Source organism: Ambystoma mexicanum, chromosome 8, assembly GCF_040938575.1.
Source record: "Ambystoma mexicanum isolate Mex_15411 chromosome 8, UKY_AmexF1_1, whole genome shotgun sequence".
NCBI lineage: Eukaryota > Metazoa > Chordata > Amphibia > Caudata > Ambystomatidae > Ambystoma > Ambystoma mexicanum.
This window is the reverse complement of record NC_090929.1, coordinates 296,557,877-296,576,301: the sequence shown is the minus strand read 5'-3', so window position 1 is coordinate 296,576,301 and position 18,425 is coordinate 296,557,877. Positions and strand designations below refer to the sequence as shown.

The following is an 18,425-nucleotide window of genomic DNA, read 5'->3' as shown; positions in this document are numbered from 1 at the left end:
TGTGTGATCCTGGGCATAACATTCAGGTGGCTCTGCACTGTACGGATATGCACTGAGGATATACTGTCCCCCCTCTTGGATCTGGCCAATTTTGCTGCATCCCTCCCCTGCTTCTAAGTGCTTGGGAAATGTGCCCCATTTTTCCACACGTCCAGTACTGTTGACTCTGTCCTCTGGACCTAGGCTGCCCCGCATTAAATATTCCTCCATGTGGAGCTTGAAATCCAGATCCTCTACCTCTGGGTGCACCCCCTCTTCCTCGTGACCAGTAATTGTACTCTCCTCTTCCTGCAACATTTCCTGCAGCCATTGGCTGTACTTGCTGTGCGTCTTGTTTTACCACTCCTTCTCCACTCATGAACACTGCTCCTTCCATTGAACACTTTAATAACTTTATCTGAACTAACTTTGCTTTCTCCAGCTTTCTTTCTTCCAGTTTCTTTCTGACTTTCTCTTGCTTCAGTCGACAATGATTAACTATAGTCAATTGAATCTCTGGCCACATTGTCGCTTCCGTTCCCACTAATTTTGTGCACTGGCTCAGGTAATTCCTGGCACAATATGTTATAAAAAAAATAGGTATCGTTTTATTCCACAGTTCCCCCGTCTTGAGCCACCATCCTTCTTGAATATCTTGAATGTAAGTAACTGGGTCTTCATTATCACACATTTTGCGTGTCACAATTGTATCATGACGTATCAGGATATTGCACTCTGAATGCTCTCCATACACCTGCCCTACAATTTTTAAACAGTGCTCCATTATGAGTCGTATTCTGAGCTGTCACCCCGGAATACCCTGCTTGCTTCCAGATACTGTCAGCTCTCTCCCCGATGATGGCAGCAAGGAAGCTTTTTATGTCACTGACCACCAGCATCATCCCTGCTGTCATTCTTTCTAATTCCTGAATTCACTTGCCCGCTCCCGATGTCAATGTTGGTAACTTACACCATAAATTATTCATATCCATTTGTGGCCATGGTATGTATTGCAGCCATCCTCCCCGCTTTTCTAGCAATGGTAATTGCGTGAATTCTGTGGTTTACCCAATTGCCGTTTCTTGGGTATGGTGCCTGTGATACCAGCTTTCTTCTGTCCCGGTAAATTTACTACCTAGTCACAGAGGGTGTTCCTTCGTCTAAACTTTTTGATCACATTTTCGGTGCCCCAGAGCTTGTAGCAAGCTTTGGCATTCCATGTGCTCCTTCCAAGCCCAACCACATTCTCTCTTCCCCTGTTGTTAAACCTGTCGAAGGGGCTTGTGCATCCTCTCCCGCTTCCTCATGTTAACCTTCATCTCTTTTCTCATCTGAAAACATTGGGCCTCATTACGAGGTAGCCATGGTGCTGCTAGCACCATGGCTACCCCCTTACTGCATTCCAGGTCCAGGTTCTCAAAATAGGGACTTACCGGGTCATTCCAACCTTGGCGGACCCGGTAAGTCCCCATTCCAAGAACCATTCCCCATTCCCATTCGAGTCCCCATAGGGGCTCGAATTCGGATGGTAGCTCTCTGGTCCCTTAGTGGCTCCCGCTAAGGGACCTCGGAATAGGGCGGTAGGGGTTTACCGGCACCAGTCTCCTTACCGGTGCCTGTTAACCCTTACCGCCCAACCCGTAATGAGGCCCATTGTGTCCCAACTTCCTTCACTCCTTCATCTTCTCTGTCCTTAAAATGTAATCTTTTCATTGGACTCATCCCCTGCAATCCCCTCATTGCTTTTCCCAATAAACTCTCTTCTCCTCTCTGTGGGAATCCTACTACCATCCTCTTTATTTTGCGCACACCACCGTCCCTCCTGCTTTTGTGCAAATGACCAATCCTTTTATTTTTATTTTATTGTTCATTTATAACACGCTTAATACCAGCGAGCGGTTTCTAAGCGCGGGATCATGATTCAAACCTGGGTTGCACTGCGTTGTCTTGCTTTCAAGACAAATGCCTTGCCCCTGAGCTATCCATCCTCCCTTAATCCTCCTTCGCATTGCTTCTCCCTCACCTTCATCTGGGAGAGTACAATTTCTTAGTTTCTCCTCTACCTCTCTATTATGCTTTTCTACACTCCTTTCTCTTTCCTGCTCCCATTCCTTGTTCCTCTCCTTTTCCCAGAGCATCCGTTCCCTGACAATCTCATCAAATTGTTCTTTGTTGCTTTTCTCTGCTTATTTTAATTTCTCGCTCTATCCCCCTGTCTTTCTTCCTCCATTTCCTATGCTCTCTCTTTCTCTTCTTTTTGTCTTCTAGCTCTTTCCCTTTCTTCCTTTTGTTTTCTCACTTTCTTCTTTTTCTCTCTCTTTCCTCTAATTCCCTTCTTCTTGTCCTTTGCTTCCTCTCATTTTCTCTATCTGCTTCGATTTTCCTTTCCCTTTCATTTTCTTCCTCAATTATTCTGTCCCATTCTCTCTTCTTCCTTCTCCTGCTCCCTTCTGTGATGACTCATGCAGAGTCATCACATAATCCCAGCCTAAAGACTCCTACCATGTGCCAAGGGGCAGGCACCTGCTAGCTGATTCTCACCCTGTGAGTGGTATTAGGAGGGAGGATCACATGGTAGGTGAAGGCTGTCAAGGGAATGTGGTGACTCCGTCAGGGGAGACACGGTGTTCATCCTCTCCTGATGATGAGGGTTCCCTAGTGTCTGAATATTTAATGGCATGTTGTCACGGTAGGGCTTTCCCTCCCTGAATTACCCAAGGTGCCAAGTATAAGAATCATTTTTGTAAGCATGAAAGTTAGGTATTTAAGGGGCAGGGAGTTAATAATACTACTTCTAGTAGGTATGATTCTACATTATGTTTGGGTTATAGATCCAAGAGAAAACCATGACTTCCTTTGAAATCTTCCCTTAAAAAATACATCCTTTAAATCACTGAAACAGAGTGGATTAAATAAGGTTAAAATAAATAAGAACATTATGGACTTCAAGTCTCATAATGCTCTTAGTAATGAGACGAGGAAGAGGGATCCAGAGTTACCATACTGTAATGAGCGGCCTAGTTGTTGTAGTGAGCTACACCTGAGCGGGACCTTTAAACATTTAAAGGCTGTTTGGGAGTGGGACAAAAGGGGGTAGCAGGAAGAAGCGGAGGAGTTGCTGTTGTGCTGACAGCAGTACGCTGTGCAGAGAATGTGGCAGAGGTCGAGATTCGTATGACATGCAGAGGACGCGCAGTGTGAAGCAGTATTGAGGCGAGCTACCCTGAGGTACAGATAAACTCTCTAAGTCCTGCAATCCGCTCTGGTGTCAGCTTTTCACCAGTGAGTGTACGGGGCTGTACAAGCTCCATTGATGGTCAGTGCGAGCAGCGGCAGGCTACCAGATGCTGTAAAATCCTGCAGGCACCCTGGCGAACAAAGAAGAACTGATGAATCAGAAGGAGACGCTGGGACAGACCGGAGAGTTGACCTGATGCAGGTGACCCCGGAACGCTCCGAAGGACACTGCTGTGTAATTTTGAATACCGAACATTTGAATTTAAGCAAACTGGGTGCAGCTCTCCTGTTACGAGATTGTGAATAAGGGAATATTGTAACCTGCATACCAAAGCCAAAAAGGGGAATATCCCAAAAGAGAATATTGTTACCTGCATTGCCAAAGCCAAAAAGGGTTATATCCCATAAGAGAATATTGTAACCCACATTGCCAAAGCCAAAGAGGGGCAATAGAAAAGAAAAGAGAACCCAACTTCCCTGAAGAGGGATACTCAATAAGGGGACATTATAACCTGCATTGCCAAAGCCAAAGAAAGCTGAGAGGACACCAAAGCAATTTGAATGTAACGGTCGCAGAACAAGATACCTCAAGGGAGGAAGTTGTAAACCTCATTACCAACAGCCAAAAGGGTAAACAAATGGAAATCCGAGATTGCAGGAGAAAACCCCTCCTTGTAAAGGGGATAAAGAGGGCGAGAACTGTAACCTGCATCTATGGCAAACAGATCAATATGAGATTGATTGTTCTTTTGTGCAGTATACTTGTGGAAGAAACTGTACGCCAATTGTGTTTCAAGTTAAAAGATTAAACCAAGAAGCAGTTTTTCATTCAACTTTCCCCATTGAGGATTTAAGTGTGGAAAGTTTGGAACAAGCCTTAGCACAGAGTACAAGTTGTAGTAGTAGGAGTTTTATCCCGGTAGGCGAGTAAACCAGGAAAGGGATATAGTAGTTAGTCCTGGCAGGTGAGTGGACCAGGACGGACATAATTTGAAGTGCTGTTAATGTGGTAGACGGTTGTGGTGGAAAAGAAGTGATAATTCTACTACTGTGTTTGATTAACTGTTGTGGTCGAAAAGACGTGACAATTCCACTACTGTGGTTGATGAACTGTCGTATAACCACCCTAACTAAGGTGTTGTTTATGATGGAGAAATACTGTGTGATTGATCTTCAGAGAAAAGAACATTTACCTTGACTTCTGACTTGGGGATGTAAAGGGAAAGTCGTTTTGGCTTGCCAAGCAGAAGGTGGGTGGAAACATCCTGAATTGATCTAGGAGTAGAGGATCCAACTCTAGTCACAAGGATTCCTGTTTATAACTTTTGTGTTTACATCTATACGTTATTTTATGAAGTTTAAACAGCTAAATAATTCCAGTATGCTTTTGTTATGTGTATTAGTGTGGTGTGCAGGACAGATACTTTAGGATACTAGGTCATCTTCCTTTACCCTTAGTTTTTCAGGCAGGGAAATCCTTGTTAGGCAAGGGAAAGATAGGTGTGTGTCTCACCCCTTATTTAATAAAATGGCAACTTGTGAGAAAACTATACCCAAGTGTCTGTCTTGCATATTCTGATCCCTCACACTTCTTTGTCATGCCTTTTCTTCTTGTCTTCTCTCCTCTTCCTCCTGGTTTTCTTTAATTTTACATTCTCTCTCTTTAGAATTTTCCATGTTTCTCCTGTCCAATTTAAGCGATATTTGTCCTCCCACCCGCTCGATTGGAGTGATCGCCGTCTTTTCCTTATTACCCTGCCGGCCTTTCTGTCTCTGGATCTCTTCCTCAGCCTCTATTTATTCTCGCCTGCAGCTTGCAGTTTTCGTTATAATCATTGTGCATGGACACTGGCTGTTGTTTCTTTTATTTATCCAGATGTATAGCATCTTCACTACTCTACATGGGGGCGTGCATATTCGGGGTTAGTGTACCCTGCTACCACTTTCACTTCTTTCAATTGGTAGAATCCCTGCACTTCGTCAGATGGATCGATGCTCTGAGGAGGAGGAAGAGCTGAGGATGCTGTGCCCTCCCCTTCATGCTGATTAAGCATCCACTTTCTCATGGGCAGCTCTTCTGTCTCGTCCACATACTTCTTTCACAACTCTAGAATAGCTAATCGCTTTTGCAATGTGTTCCCTTTGTACGCGGCATGCAAATATTGAGATTAATCCTGTGAGTCATCAGTAAGCCCAGGCCTAAAGTCTCCTCCAATGTGGCATGGGGAAGGCAGCCGCTACCTGCTCCTTGCCGTGGGGATGGTATTCTAAGGGTGTATCACATGGTAGGAGATAGCTGTAAGGTGGAGGTGATGGCTCCGACAGGAGGGACACAGTATTCGTCCCTTGATTGTGAAGAAGAAACCCTAATTCCAAAGTTTCTTATGGCCTGCTGTCATTATTCAGAACCCTTTAATTATAAGGACTTGAGACCTACTTCTGTTCGCCATCTTAAACAGATCTGTATTCATTGTTCACATGTCTATAACTTCTCTACAACTCAATTGACATTGGATGTTCATAATGATTGTTATGTAGACAAAAGTGTTCAACAAAAGAACTTGGATCACTATGAAAATACTTTGGACTTCAATTCCCAGAAAGCTTTTAGTACCAGTAGAAAGAAGAGGTGTAAAGAGTCAATAAGGATCAACAGCAATACCAAGAATAGCATGCAGTCTAGTTGTTATTCATTCAGTCCATTACGCAGGATATTTAATTCCAAAAATCACCCGCAGGTGACAGAAGGTGAAGAAGTCAGATCGGGGTTCAGAGTACGCAAAGCAGCAAGCAGATCAGCGGAGAAAGGCAGACGTGGAGGAGTGAACCAGTTTGAAGGAGCGAGGTGCTCCCAGGCTGCCACTTGTCCACCCAATGTACCGGAGTAGCGAGAGACCCAACAAAGACTGATGGTCTCCAGGGAAGTGCAGCAAAGGAGTTGGCAACTGCAGACAGGTTGTCCACGACACTGTCAAACCAGAAAGCACCAACCGTATCGGCAAGGAACCTTGAAGGTGGTAGAGGACCTGAAAGGGGGTCTAACAAGCTGCGGATGCCATACCACAGGTTGGACTCTGCCACTATAGGGAACCGTGAGTCAGAGACGCCAGGAGATATCAGTGAGTTGGCCCTTTGATAGTGATGACACTGGGGCGTTCCGACAGGCACATGGACAATTGAGTGAAAGATGTGAATACCGACCACAAAGATTTACAGAGAAAACAAGAGGGCAAACATGATGCAATTCTCCTGATAAAAGATCAGTTGGGGGAAACCTGGAACAAGCATTGCCAAGAACCAAGAGACATTGAAAGAAGGGTTGTCAGAAAGAGCGTGAACAAACCCTCATGCAAGGGATATCAGTATGGGGGAAATTGGTGCAAGTACTAATGGAAGTCAACAAAGTTATGCTACTGATGAAGTATAACTGTACGATATTTAAGAGAAATATAAATGTTGCAGAGAGACCTGATAAGAGCATCAGGTAGTGAGCCTTTTTGGAAAGAGATACCTGGGAGGGGAGTACACCAGAGGATTTGTGTGAGCCAAAAGGGGGATATTTCTGGCAGGAGAGTAAACCAGGAATTCAGAGTTTTCAGTTCAACCTTTTTTTTGGAAAGAAATACCTGGCAGGAGAGAACACAAGAGAATCTAAGTGAGACAATAGTGAGATATTACTGGCCGGGCGTATACCAGGAAATGCAATGCGTTGTTGAAAAGAAAATGTCTTATATTAAGTCTTCTGTTGAAAGTGAAAATGTTTCTTTGCCATCCTGAAAAACTATAAACTACTGTTTCTTACTATATTCTAACCAATCTTCCAGTAACTTTACTATATCATGCCTTAGTTAAAATTGAACATTTTGATTTGCCATCCTAAAGACTATAAGAGACTCTCTTACAATATATGTCAGCCTGTATTGTAGAAATAACATTGGCCTTGTCATCTTAAGGTGAATACTCAGAAAATATACATTTTTAATGGAACTTTGGTGAAACATAGTAGTTCAAATGCCTTTTCCTGAAACAGTTCTGGGAAGGGAAGCTAAACCCTGGTGACAAGAATTGTGTTGCTGAAATTGTGTATATATATATATATATATATATATATATATATATATATATATATATATATATATATACATGTTTTTTGCACAAACTGGTTGAAGTGACAACAGAAAGTATATTGTACCTTTTGATTTTGTATGTTAGTGTGAGGGACAGATGCATTTTGGACACAAGGTCAATTTACTTTAGTTTTAATTTCATAGGTAGGCACATATTATTTTGGTTAGAGCAATATAGGCCTTTTTCTAAGCCCATTTTCTTTAATAAATATGGCTAATTTTGAGAACATTGCAACTTTGTGGCTGCCTCTCATTACTGACCCCTCACAATAGGTTGTCATGTGTTGCAGCACTGATCTCGAAAGGGTCCCCTGTTGGGGCCATGGCATAAACATGTTGCCCACTATGCCTTTAACCCATTCTGAATGATATTTGTGGATCTTATCTTTATATCTAGGCAATACCTTACATAAATGCATAAGGGGTGTGTCTCCCAGGATGGCGTGTCAACTCTTGACTGCCAATACTTACCGGCAAGGAACCTTGAAGGTGGTAGAGGACCTGAAAGGGGGTCTAACAAGCTGCGGATGCCATACCACAGGTTGGACTCTGCCACTATAGGGAACCTTGAGTCAGAGACGCCAGGAGATATCAGTGAGTTGGCCCTTTGATAGTGATGACACTGGGGCGTTCCGACAGGCACATGGACAATTGAGTGAAAGATGTGAATACCGACCACAAAGATTTACAGAGAAAACAAGAGGGCAAACATGATGCAATTCTCCTGATAAAAGATCAGTTGGGGGAAACCTGGAACACGCATTGCCAAGAACCAAGAGACATTGAAAGAAGGGTTGTCAGAAAGAGCGTGAACAAACCCTCATGCAAGGGATATCAGTATGGGGGAAATTGGTGCAAGTACTAATGGAAGTCAACAAAGTTATGCCACTGATGAAGTATAACTGTACGATATTTAAGAGAAATATAAATGTTGCAGAGAGACCTGATAAGAGCATCAGGTAGTGAGCCTTTTTGGAAAGAGATACCTGGGAGGGGAGTACACCAGAGGATTTGTGTGAGCCAAAAGGGGGATATTTCTGGCAGGAGAGTAAACCAGGAATTCAGAGTTTTCAGTTCAACCTTTTTTTTGGAAAGAAATACCTGGCAGGAGAGAACACAAGAGAATCTAAGTGAGACAATAGTGAGATATTACTGGCCGGGCGTATACCAGGAAATGCAATGCGTTGTTGAAAAGAAAATGTCTTATATTAAGTCTTCTGTTGAAAGTGAAAATGTTTCTTTGCCATCCTGAAAAACTATAAACTACTGTTTCTTACTATATTCTAACCAATCTTCCAGTAACTTTACTATATCATGCCTTAGTTAAAATTGAACATTTTGATTTGCCATCCTAAAGACTATAAGAGACTCTCTTACAATATATTTCAGCCTGTATTTTAGAAATAACATTGGCCTTGTCATCTTAAGGTGAACACTCAGAAAATATACATTTTTAATGGAACTTTGGTGAAACATAGTAGGTCAAATGCCTTTTCCTGAAACAGTTCTGGGAAGGGAAGCTAAACCCTGGTGACAAGAATTGTGTTGCTGAAATTGTATATATATATATATATATATATATATATATATATATATATATATATATATACATGTTTTTTGCACAAACTGGTTGAAGTGACAACAGAAAGTATATTGTATCTTTTGATTTTGTATGTTAGTGTGAGAGACAGATGCATTTTGGGCACAAGGTCAATTTACTTTAGTTTTAATTTCATAGGTAGGCACATATTATTTTGGTTAGAGCAATATAGGCCTTTTTCTAAGCCCATTTTCTTTAATAAATATGGCTAATTTTGAGAACATTGCAACTTTGTGGCTGCCTCTCATTACTGACCCCTCACAATAGGTTGTCATGTGTTGCAGCACTGATCTCGAAAGGGTCCCCTGTTGGGGCCATGGCATAAACATGTTGCCCACTATGCCTTTAACCCATTCTGAATAATATTTGTGGATCTTATCTTTATATCTAGGCAATACCTTACATAAATGCATAAGGGGTGTGTCTCCCAGGATGGCGTGTCAACTCTTGACTGCCAATACTTACCGGACTTTAATAGACCTTCAAACGTATTACCTCTTAGCTCCTCCTTCACATTCTCCTTTCAACAATATTCCCTTCTATTGCCAACACTTCTACGTCTCTTCCCAACAGCGTCTCTGCTACAAAAACTATTTGGGCAAGCACCGTAAACAGCACCCACTCTCAAGACCATGCCCTTTGGTTCCAAACCACAGCTCCACATGCTCTACGATGTGCACCAATATCCACAAACCCTTGCTTTTCACACTTCAAACCACTTTTCATCCTCCCGATAGCGCCAGCAATCACTACACACATAGGTCCACTTCTAATATAACACAATACAACAAAATACGCCTGTCTTCCTTCCCTCTGACAAGGTATCCTTGTCTCTAAATCATACCCCGGAAGGAGGTTTGTGATGCACTCTTCTGCGACTGTGTCTTGGCAAATCTCTTCATCCTTAATACCCTAATACCTCATCACGAGGTTTAGTGCGTCACCTTACATAACCTTTTTATAGGTATTATCTCATAAATCAATCTTTTATCACCTCACAATTTCCTGACATACAAACAATTCCCTCCCTCTTTCTGTTTTGCCAAGTCAATGCTACACTTACATCCGAGAATCTATGGAGGCCTTCTGAACCGATCTTCCCTCAATCAGCAACTCAGCTTTGCCCGGCACCCTCAGAGAGCGAGCAGGATTTTCACCAAGGAGGCTCCCGTGGACGGTCTCAGTTCACGCGTGGTTCACTGTTCTCTACAGATCACTCCATAGTCCTCAGCCTTATGGCAGGGAATCTCAACAATCTGAGTGTGCTGGCTGGAACCATCCTCTGCTACCATGTGTAAAGGGCTGCCAGAAAACTGTAGCGCAAGCGGAACAGACAGGCCATGAAATCATGCACCCAAATAATGGAAATAGTCAAAGTAAATGGCGAAGCTTGCTTTATTAACAATCCACATAAAGCAGGAACAGCAGTAAGCGCACAAGTCTGAAGAGCTCTCAAAGGTTTTATAAGTGTATCCCTAAAACTGCTCACACCTGAATAAATATGCCCTGCTAGGGAAATAAGGCCAAAGGCGATCTTTTAAGGATAACAAGTTTAATCTTACAAATGAGGATGGAAGCAAAGGACTCTGCTGCCTGTCCCATTTCCCGTTCCTTCCTGCCAAAGTGGTTTCAAGCACGGGTTTATATAGGTCCAGATTGCCATGGTGATGTCACTGGAGCTGGATCATGACTTTAGCCCAGTCTGTCCTTTTTCCATATTTCATCCATTGTATCCATATTCCACTCATCCTGCCTATGTTATCTAGTTTCCTCCCCAATTTAGACTTATATTTGATCCCGTTCTGCACTTTGCCGCACAACACATGCAAGTCTTATTATTAACCCGCATGGACCCTTGACAGACAGTGGACACCTGGTGAGTCAGTTCGTACTTCAGTATAGTGAAGAACACGGCACACTAGGCGCCTGTGGTGCATTTAGATCCCACAGGCCGTATTCCTTCTGCGGGTGAGGGGGGGGGGTTTGACTCCTCTAACTAAGCTTTTACAATGCTTGGGATCTGACATTACAAATCTATTCAACTAATAGATAATTGCGCCTATATATCCTTCTGTAGACAATAACTACCTTCTTCAGTGCTTGCCTATGTCTATGTCTATGGGCCTCATTATGACCCAGGCGTTAAGGGTTAACGCCGTCGTTAACCCTTAACGCCTATTCTGATTTTAACGGCTGCTCTTAGCAGCCATTAAAATCCATGGCGCTAACCTGCCATGATGCTAATTACGCCACCGTAATTTACGGTGGCGTAATTAGCGCCTTCCCCACTCCCATTATGCCCTATGGGGCGAAAATGGGAATGGGGAAGGGAAAATGGGAAATGGGGATTTACCGCCCCACTCACCTTGGAATGGGGCGGTAAATCCGCCATCCACCATGGTGTAAACATAGTTTACACCATGGTGGTAAAGTTGGCGCAATTAGCGCCTGGGTCGTAATGACCCCCTATGTGATTATGCCTGCATGAGAGAGCATTCCCATTGCCCCTCCTCCCCCTAGTCCATTATAGTGCCTTGAAGATGTCTTGCCTAACTCTGAAGTGCTTGGGGGTTCGGGAGGACCCGGGTTCCTTCCCAACAGTTTCTATACAGAACAATTAATTATAAATGGTAAACTCGTCATAACTAACTTAATTTCACTCTCTTAGGTACAAAACTCTACGGGGTCGAGGGATTGGTTAAGGGAGTTGTCTACATATAGATTGTATTGGGTTTAGTCTTTTCATTGGACATAACTATCTGATGGCCCCACCTTGAACCACCCCTACATTGATAAAGGTACGAAAGACATTGGGCCTCATTACGACCCTGCCGGTCCGGAAAGAACGGTGGTGGTAAAAACGCTGCCACTGTTCTTTCCGGACCGGCTGATTCAGAGTCCTGCAGGCGGGAGGTGTCACTCCCGCCAGGTCTCACCTGGCGGGAGTAACGCCACCCGCTTGCAGGTGCAAATGGAAACATTGGCTCCGTCATAAACGGAGCCAGTGTTTCCATTGTCACCATCCCCAGGGACTCCATGGGGATGGGGGATGCCCTACCGCCAAACTCCCCGGATCACAAGTTCGGCGGTAATGTTAAACCCCAGTAATAGCGCGAATTTCCGGCGGATTTCCCCCCAGCTCAGAGCTGGGGCGAAATCCACCGAAGTCCAGATTTGGCAGACCCTTAAATCCAGCGGTAATAGCACTACCGCCGGATTTAAAGGTTACCGCTAAAGTCATGATCAGGCCCAGTGTGTCACAGTTCAAAAGAAGGTGTAATATCCCCCACTGTCAACAACACGCAGTTCTTAATCAACAGTTAGGACTTTGTTATTTACAACTTTACACGGGTATATTTGTCAGAAGGTTTCCTGTGTGCTGCTGCTTCCACCTCAGCAACCAGACTTCTCCTGTTGGTACTATGAAAACCGTCACTTTTGTCCCACAGTACGTTACTGGTTCATACTACTTGTGCTCCCACTTCTATTAGATTTGCCAGTCTTGTGCTTACTTCAACTACTACAGCTTGCCTTCCAGCTCTCGTTCCAGTTCCTCCTACTCCTCCTTTCCTTCATTGTTTCAGGTGTGAGCTGTTAAGCTCAATTGCCTGACTACTACAATGGCCACTAAGCTTAATGGGCTGACTGCTACATCTGCATGCATCTTCAGCCCTCTTCCTTGTCTCAGTACCTCTGGGATTCTGGCACTTGTAGTCCCCTTAAATAAAATGAGTTCTTTTGACATTGGAGTTCTTTTTATGGGTAGATTTAATTTCCTAAACTCTTTAAGAGGAGGGCGATTACAATTAGTTGTTATAGAGGAAGGTAATGCATTAAAGACAACCTTTCCAGATTCCTATACATTGTACCCTTGTGAGCAAAGACGGTGTTGGATTTGGGATACCAAAAAATATCGGCACAGGTCACGACACAGAGGGGTGCGCGTTGTGCACTAAAATGAACCCGAAATCGGTGCGCAAGCAGGCTACTAAACTTGCATTACGCCGACAGCCTTCTAAATATCCAGCACGGTCGACCGTCTGGTCCTCTGAGGCCGAGACCAAGGGGCCTACCACTGAAAAAAAAAAAGGAGAAACATTGGCAGAAGACGAAGAAGAGGTCCCACTCTAGAAGAAAACGAGGTGCCACTGCCACAATTCAGAATCTTTGACGAGAGGAGGTAAGCCGTCAGCTGGGCCCACCACTTGCAAGAGTGGGAAGATTTCATGGTCCAAATGCTGGAAATTGTCCACAAACATGGCGCTGCATGCATGGGTTCTCCTCTCCCCTCCCAAGCAGTAGGCCTTGGACTCAGCAGTGGCACTCGGTACATCCGGCCCTAAACAAGACCCAATGCCGACGCTGTCGTGTCAGGGAAGCATTCGGGCTCAACGCCAAAGAAGGCACCGAAAACTTTGATGATGGCAACTTCCTGTGCACTTTAAGGTCCGAGCATCCCCAACACTGTCTCAGTGCCACAGCCCTGATCGATTCCGACAGTCACCTTATCTCCGCTGAAGAACAAGCCCTTAAAAATGTTTTACCCCGCTCTCCCGGACCGACTTCTCTGGTACCATGACATCCATCTTTGGCACCAATGACAGGGATGATCAGGGAGGAGTGAATCCCGTGTACATGGGAACGGGGGCGTTGACTATACCACTAACAAGCTGAACATTTGGAGTTGGCACAGGGGCTCCACGATGCCAGTGGGCTGGACACGCCCCTTGATTTGGAACTTCATCAAAGCCAACCTTACACCCACACCCATGCCAAATTTCAGGCACTGGTAGATTGGGTAGTGGATAGTCATAGGACTGCATGCTACGTCAGTGCCAGTTCAGGGTTACGAGTTAACTGACATACTGGATGAGGGTCCAGTTACTGAAAGGAATATGCCTCTGAACCTGGCTATTGCCGATCCAGTAGCCTCTCAGTGGCAGCATCCCTGCTCTGTCCCTCCGGTCAGCTCCACCATGACTGGAAAATATAGGCCAGTAAGAGGAGACTCGCCATTTCTGTCTTCTCACTCTTCCCCGGAAGGTCTTGTCATTCAGGCTGCTACAGTTTCCACCACACCAGCATGTTCAACCTCGAAACTATCTCCTGACAGAGAAGGTACAAGAATTGAGGCCATGGCCAGGATGGTTTCTACCTTGGGCAGCATGGCTCTGAAAGCTACTAATGTGGCCAGTGGTTTTGCTAAATACTCTTTCGGCTTCTGGAAGGCAGTGGAAAATGCGACACACTGTATCCCTGAGGGGGTAATGCGAGACGACTTCGTACAACTGGTGGAGGCTGGGAAAGAGATGGCCAGGTAGTCTCTGCAAACGGGGATGGACGTGGCTGACTGCGTGGGTCGTTCAATGGCATCAGCAATAGCATTGAGGAGGCAGGCCTATTTAAGGTCTTCAGGCTTTTCGCTTAATGTTCAAAACAAGCTGCTGGACATGCCCTTTGAGGATGAGTTCCTTTTCGGCTAGAAGGCCGATGACTCCCTGGAAAAATGAAGGAGTAAAAGATTGCTGCAAAGTTGCTGGGCCTAGCTGTGCAGCCTGCCAAACCTGCCTTCTGCTTTGCTTCTAGGGGTAGGGGCTGCAGGCGCTATGGGCCTTACGGCAGGAAGGCGCAGCTCCTGCAGCACAGGCAAGAGCAGAAGCATTTCTCGTGCCCCAGAAGTTTCAAGGGGGCTTCCAGAGGCCAGCAAGCAGTGGCAGCATTGGGGGAAGCTCTGCCCTCTAAGCTGCTTTGATTTTCCCCTGCCACACTTGCTGTTTGGTGGATGGCTATCAGAGCACTGGCCCCAATGGCAAGAGCTTACCTCCAACACCTGGGACCAAAAGCTCATGCAGTGGGGTTATTGTCTGCCCGTCGTAAGGAAACCTTTGGACCAACCCCCACAACCTCCAAGCCAACCGGGACATGAGCTCCAGGAAGAACTGAGAGCCCTTTTGTTGAAGGGTGCCATAGAAGAGGTACCTCCAAAGCAGAGAGGATCGGGCTGGTATTACCGGTATTTCCTAGTGCCCAAGAAGAGAGGCAATCTCCATCCCATTTTGGACCTCAGGGCCTTGAACAAGCTCCTGAGAAATGACAAGTTCAAGATGGTGATGTTGAGAGAAATTCTTCATGCTCCGAATTGCAGGACTGGCTGGTGTCAATAGATCTGCAGGACGCTTATTTCCATGTGCCGATACATCGGAAGCACAGGCAGGTCCTGAGGTTCCTCATAGGGGACAAACACTATCAGTTCAAGGTGCTCGCGTTTGGGTTGAGCTCCGCTTCAAGGGTCTTCACCAAGCTCATGGCAGTAGTTGCGGCTCACCTCAAGAGATCCGGAGTTCATGTATTGCCATACCTGAATGACTGGCTGATCCCGGGGAAGTCGGCAGAGTGGGTGTTGTCTCATCTAGAGCACATCTGCTCACTACTCCACATTCTGGGCTTTTCACTGAACTTGGAGAAGTCCCATGTGACACCAGTCCAGAGGCTCCAGTTCATTGGAGCAGTCCTAGACACTCGGTTGGGGAAGGCCTTTCGCCCTGAGGAGAGAGTCAACAGCATTGCACAGATGGTGAACCAGTTCGGGAACCACGCCACCTTACCAGCAGCTTCTTTCCTCTGCCTGTTAGGCCTTATGGCCTCCTGTATCTTTCTAGTGCCAGAGGCCAGGCTGCGCCTGAGATCTCTTAAATGGCTCCTACGAGGCCAGTGATCGCAGTACCTCAGAACCCTCTCGGACTCCCTCAGGGTATCCAGGTCATTGGTTGATGACCTTGTTTGGTGGGCCGACAGCAGCAATCTTATGCCTGGGAACCCTTCTGGCCTCCGTGGCCTCAGGCCCGAGTGGTCACGGATTTGTTGCTTAAGGGTTGAGGTGCTCACTGCGAGGACTTGCAGCTGAACAGCCTTCGGTCAGCAATGGAAGCCAGGTGGCACATCATCAGGCTGGAGTTACAAGCCATCAGGGTAGCCCTGAGAGTGTTTGCTCCATCTCTGAAGGGGAAGCATGTCCTAATTCTGACTGACAATATGGTGGCCATGCACTACCTGAACAATCAAGGTGTGTGTGCTCCCACCCCCTCTGCAGAGAGGCGATGCTGCTGTAGTTCTGGCTATTGGAGAACCAGATCTCGGTTGCTGCAGTTCATCTGGCGGGGGCAGAGAACAGTTTGTTGGATGCTCTGAGTAGGCAGAGCACAGTCTCACATGAGTCGGAAGTGTGCCAGGATGTCCTAGAGGAGGTCTTCTCTCACTGGGGTACCCCATTAGTGGACCTGTTTACCAAAGAGTCCAGCAGGAAGTGCAGACAGTTTTGCTCAAGGAAATTCCCAGCGAACGGCACGCTATGGCACACGTTTCTGGTGGATTGGACCATTCCTCTTCACTACGCCTTCTCTCTGCTTCCCGTCAAGAGGTTTTGAGCAACCATCATCTTGATCAACCCGGACAGGGTGAGGAGGACGTGGTATTCGGACCCACTAGATCTGGCCATCTGCCCACCTCTCTGGTTGCCTCAGCACCCGGACCTCCTAACCGAGTTGGAAGGTCAATGGTTCACCCTAACCCAGAGATCCTCACTCTAGATGCATGGCTCTTGAGAGGATGAGCTATGATGACTTGGACCTCTCTGAGGAGGTGCTTGAGGTGTTGCTGGCTGCACGAAGACCATCTACAAGATCTCTGTATGCGTGCAGGTGGAGAAGATTCGAGGCATGGTCCAGCGAGCGCAAGATTGACCCTATCTCTTGTCCCACCACTACAGTGATGGAGTTCCTTCTATCACTGGCCTTAGCAGGCCTTCAGATCACCACAGTCAAAGGATATTTGGCGGCCTTCTCTGTGTTCAAGAGGTCCCCGGATTAAGGGTCATATTTTACGATCGCGTTTATGGCCCAATTCCTGAAGGCCCTTGTGAATACGTTTCTGCCAACTCCCTATGTTGTCCCAGATTGTGATCTTAATCTGGTTCTGACTTTCTTAATGGCGGCTCCTTTTGAGCACATGCACACCTGTTCTTTGTGGCTGCTCTTTTTGAAGACCGCTTTCTTACTTGCAATATCATCCGCTAGGCTGGTTAGTGAATTACAGGCCCTTTGCTGCAAACCGCCATTTTTACGGTTCTTTCGAGAGGTCACACTTAAAGGTAAGGGCGGGATTCCTGGCAAAAGTGGTATACGAATTTCATCTGTCACAAGCCATAGACCCAACGATCTATATCCACCTATGCATCCTTCTAAAGAAGAGGAGCATTTCCATCAACTGGATCCAAAAAAGGCCCTGGGTTTCTACGTCACAAGGACGTCTGAATTTCGTAAATCTGATCAACTTTTCATGGCCTATTCTCTAGCCCATAAAGGTCTGGCAGTAACAAAGCAAACACTATCCCGGTGGATCATTTTGTGCATTGCATAGTGCTACCAATCTGCAGATAGGGAATCGCCCTCTAGCATCAAAGTGCACTCAACTAGAGGGGTCTCTGCATAGACTGCTTTACAGAGGGGGGTCCCAGGTAGGGATATTTGTCGTGCAGCAACATGGTCCCCCCTTCACACATTCTCTAGGCATTACAGTCTAGACGTTGCCCATGGGGCTAATACATGTTTTGGCAGGGCGGTGCTCCAGAATCTATCGTTGTAACTTTCTGCCCGCCACCTTTGCCTCACTGCTTGGGGAGTCTATCAGATGAGTAATCTGTGGGAGAAAGGCAACAATCCATTGAAGGAAAAATGACTTACCGTAATGTTCTTTCTATGGATTCTTCTCCCGCTGATTCCACATCTCCCCACCCATTCATCCCCGCTCAGAAAGTTTGGCGGTTGGTGCGCATCTCTTTTGTTAGTGGGTTGACACCTGGTGATGATCCTAGTAAGACCGTTTTCTGGCTTTAATGCTGCATGTTTTCTCCAATCAATCAATCTTTTTTTTCTCTCTGTTTTCCTATGCAGCGGTCGAGCTCAGGGGGAAAAAGGGGAACTAAGATATGGGGTGTAGTGAAGTGATATATATACGACGCGCAATGTCAAGTCCGGAGCTGACGATAGAGCACCGAGCATGATGGATCGACGGCCGAGTCGAGGTCCACTACGCCACATGTTGAAGTGTTTTCTGAGCAGCAGAGCTGGATGAGGATATCTATCAGATGAGGAATCTGCAGGAGAAGAATACACAGAAAGAACATTACGATAAGTAATTTCTCCTTCTCATAAAAAAGTGCATTTCCTCTTTAAATTTAAGCAGCGCAAAAGTGTCGCTGTGGGCGCAGCTAAGCTCAGATAGCCCTGCCCACCAGCGCCTCAACTCTTTTCCGCACCGGCAGGCTTGTAACTTTCTTGCTTGCACATGTGGATTTGTTTTTCCATATCACCTTTGTGTTTCCTCAAACATTTTTCCTTTTTTTTTCTTGCATTTGAAAGGCCTCCGGTGCCTCACTTCCCCGGCGCATGTCATGTGCGTCTGGCGTCAGCTAGTGCGCATCCTGT

General features: G+C 45.8%; 1 protein-coding gene across 5 annotated transcripts in view; it reads left to right on the top strand.

The window, feature by feature from the left end:
• CACNA1B (calcium voltage-gated channel subunit alpha1 B) overlaps positions 1-18,425 on the top strand; it is a 2,298,664-nt gene that overhangs the window by 1,873,151 nt on the left and 407,088 nt on the right. The gene's annotated exons all lie outside the window — the stretch shown is intronic.